The sequence below is a fragment of the Corapipo altera genome, unplaced genomic scaffold, assembly GCF_003945725.1.
Source record: "Corapipo altera isolate COAL_440 unplaced genomic scaffold, ASM394572v1 2b, whole genome shotgun sequence".
NCBI lineage: Eukaryota > Metazoa > Chordata > Aves > Passeriformes > Pipridae > Corapipo > Corapipo altera.
Window position 1 is genome coordinate 6,858,670 of NW_020884874.1, and position 2,776 is coordinate 6,861,445.

The window sequence follows — 2,776 nt, forward strand, 5'->3', positions numbered from 1 at the left end:
CTCTGAAAGGGCTACCTACTTAATGCCTCTGAAAGGGCTACCTACTTTAAGCTTCTGAAAGGGCTACCTACTTTAAGCTTCTGAAAGGGCTACCTACTTAATTACCTAAATTACAACCCAGGAACTTAAATCTACCCACCTCCACTTTTTTAATAAGCTGTTTTTAATACCTCAAAGCCTTTATATGAATGCATTCAAACTTCACTTACTACTCAGAAACAATGACTGCAGCTCCCCTAACGTACTGGAAAACAACAGAAACCTGCAGAACTTCTCTGTCACAATGGTATTTTAAAGCTGACAGAAATAGACTGCAAAGTGACACAAGGACAGATTTTGACACTGGCTCTGAATTTTAGCTATGGAGCCTGCTTGAGATGAACAAAAAGAGGCAGACAGGCAGAGTCACAAGCTGTAACGTAAAGTGTTCATCTAGAGGTAACACTAGAAATGCAAATATCCAAAATGTCATAAACAACATTGTTGTAACTTTTAGATCAATTCTTTAGTCCTAGCATCTACTGTTGTCAAATAATACTGAAGAGTGAAGAAAAAAAAGCTGCAGACCAACAAATGAACAAATAATTACCATTTCTTATCTTCTGCTACTTCAGAGAGTCAAAAATTCACTTTGAAAGTACAGTATTAGACCTCTAAGACTCTAACTTAGGGTTATATCTACTAAGGATTAATATAGCATAAGACTATATAGTCATATGCTTAAGTCTTCAATGCAAAGACATGTATTAGTATCAGGAGTTAAAAAAACAACCAACATAGTCAAATAATTTTGGAAATCTTGGGTAAATAGCCCAAGATTGAAATGAAATGAGAGCTTTATGGAACATAAGACAAAACATTAAAAGAGTATTTTTTTAATATCCAGTAGTTTGTCCATCATATGGATTTACATTTACCAAACCAAGAATTTGAAAACTCAGCTGATTGTGAACTCAAGCCTATTTGCTGTCCAAACAGGAGGGGGGGGAATAAACAAACAAACAAACCACAACCAAAATCAGACAAACAAAAAAAACCCTCGGTCACACTTTAACATTACATCTATCCAAAATTAGGACTGTTAACAGCAAAGCCTGTTAATTTTTTTTTTTGCATGAATTTGACAGAAAGTTAAGATAAAACATTTTGGGGCTAGGTCAGAAAATACAAATTCTCAGAACATAAATGAAGTAGCTTACTCTAAGATTTTGCTATGCTCACAATATCTTTATGCAAACAGCTAGACTTCTGAAAGTCATTCCCAAACGATTTAATAACCAAATACTCAGACACAGAGATGACTTTAAAACAAACGGTGATTTTATGTATACCCACACAACATTCACAGAAGACAGACACGGCAGAAAAGTTTAAAGCAGTTGGCTCTAGTATGAGAACCAGTCAGCCAAGCTGATAAGGGACAGTGCCAAGTGTCCCACTCACATCATTATCTACTTTATTGAGATTATTCATATCCCACAGATTTACTGGTCAACATTACTCAAGTCAGCTTCTTAAATCTTTGCCTGAGTATGTTTGTATAACTTTACAGTCAATTAAATTTTACAGTCCATCATTTATGTAGACAGATTTTGAGTCTAAAGGAAAAAAAATTAAATTCAAGCTAATTTTTTTTTAATTATACCTGCAGAATTTTTAGCTACTTTTTTATGGTGTTGTAGTACATGAGCCGCATACAGAATTTAGGCAATCAATAATTCTTTTGCTTTTGTCAGCTGAAGACAAACTACTAGAGCTAACATAGCTGAGTTAATTACAGCTTAAGTTATCCATTTCATTTTTTGCAATGCCACGGGAGCGAATGGGAAGATAAGTATACGAAAAGATGTATATCGATATGCTCCTTGTATAATTTAATTGTATTGACTACAGAAATTTGTTAGTCACTTTAGTCACTTTCTGCAGAATGAAAATATTACGTTTTCCTAGAATAGTCAACAAACTATTCACGCAGTGAGAAACACTCCCAGGTACGCTCGACTTGACAGCAGCGGGGCTGCGCTGCGGCGATGGAACTTCAGCTGCCTTTGGGCTCGCTCTCCCTTCTGGTCACATCGCTCACAGGTGCGCCGAGAGTTGAAACTGAGGGGGGCAACCGCAGCTGCCACCCCGCAGCCCTGCTTTGCGCTCCGAAGCTTCACTTTAGCCCACGGCGTGCGAACGCCAAACCCACCATTCACACAACACAATTGCGAAAGTAATAAAAAATCGAAAAGTACCAAGCAAACCCTCCTTTTCCCCCCCCCAGAGGGCCATTTCCAAAGCTGCAACCCCGCCAAGGGCCATCGCCCGGCCGTGCTTTCCCGGGGCAGTGACCGAGCGGGCAGGACTGCCCGGCAGCCGCGCCCGCAGCCCGGCACGGCGGGACCCGAGTGCCCGGGAGGGGAACGCGGAGACTGGGGCAGGATGGCGCGTTCTCCCCGGTCGCCGGGCAGGTCCATAGCGAAGCTCGGCGCCCTCCCCTCCTGCCACCGGTGGAGAAGGGCCCCCGGCCCCGGAGGAACCCGACGGCGCTGCTCCCCACCGTCGCCCCCGCGCTCCCGGTGCCGCCGGCGCAGGGAGTCAGGAGCGCCCCTTACCTGCCTCGCGTCCTCGCGTGAAAAGTTTCCCGGCCGCCCGGGACAGGACAGGGACAGCCTGCAGCTGCCGCTCCTCGGCGCTGCCGGCAGCGCGTCCCGCGGCGGGCACGGAGCCGCGGCCGTGACTAAAATAGGCAGCGGCGGCGGGAGCTGCGGGCGGCGCCAGCGCCGGGCGG

General features: G+C 44.5%; 1 protein-coding gene across 1 annotated transcript in view; it reads right to left on the minus strand.

Moving 5' to 3' along the window:
* The window catches only part of BVES (blood vessel epicardial substance), a 25,113-nt gene extending 22,337 nt beyond the window's left edge, over positions 1-2,776 (minus strand). The window contains exon 1 of the mRNA XM_027632519.1: positions 2,601-2,776. The gene's annotated coding sequence lies outside the window, so the exon portion shown is untranslated. The remainder of the gene's footprint in view (positions 1-2,600) is intronic.